Here is a 923-nt window from a genome sequence, read left to right as displayed (position 1 = left end):
ATGACTCCAGCTCGGGCACGAGAACCAGCGCCGTTACGGTGAAAAAAGAATAACAGAGACTGGTCGATTACACATGAATTACTTGTGTTTAATGTTGAATTTTTCTTCTAATGCTTGTTAAACAAGTTTAAATATAGGCAATATGTATAGCCTATTAAAAACGATATAAACAATGCTGTAAATGATAAATAAAGGAAAATAAAGGAAGTTATCATGCAAACTAGTGGTTGTGTGGAGTATTTTAGAAAAGTTTAGAGGATTTAAGTTAATCTATAAACATGATTTATATGAAGTAAAAAAAAATAAGCTAGTAATATAGTAAAAATGAATAAACCCATTAGCTGGGTTAAATCAACACATTATGCTGGGTTAAATAAACAACCCAATTTGCTGGGTAAATTTAACCCAAGATGGGTTCTGTCCTATCTTTACCCAGCCCTTGGGTTAATAAAAACCCAAATTGGGTTGTTTTTAACCCAGTGTTTTTTAGAGTGTATGCTATTTTTTCTTGTTTTTAAAAGAAACCATTACGTATTTATTAGACATTAATGCGAATTCCAGTTGTTTCTTTACATTTATATAAGATAACAGAACAAACTACAAAGAACTGTAAAGTACCATTTTGACTAGCGATTGCATATGACAGTTAAAACAGTAATTGTAACTAGTGGAATATTACAAAAACATATGTACATTATAAGAAATGCATCTAGTGTTGGGTCCGAGTACACCTTGTTGAGTCTGAGTAGAGTCCTTAATTAATTAAGTTGGAGTGTTAGACGTTTATTAATGTCTTGTCATCTTAATTTTATGTTGTTACTTTTCTCTAAATGCTACTAGTAACAATTGAGATATATACTATTATGAGTTTGCATAAATAGGTATTTGTCTAAGACTAGAACTATTAAATAATTTACAGTAAA

This window comes from Sinocyclocheilus rhinocerous, unplaced genomic scaffold, assembly GCF_001515625.1.
Source record: "Sinocyclocheilus rhinocerous isolate Xijiao unplaced genomic scaffold, SAMN03320098_v1.1 scaffold1613, whole genome shotgun sequence".
In the NCBI taxonomy this organism is placed as follows: domain Eukaryota; kingdom Metazoa; phylum Chordata; class Actinopteri; order Cypriniformes; family Cyprinidae; genus Sinocyclocheilus; species Sinocyclocheilus rhinocerous.
This window is presented reverse-complemented; position numbering follows the sequence as displayed.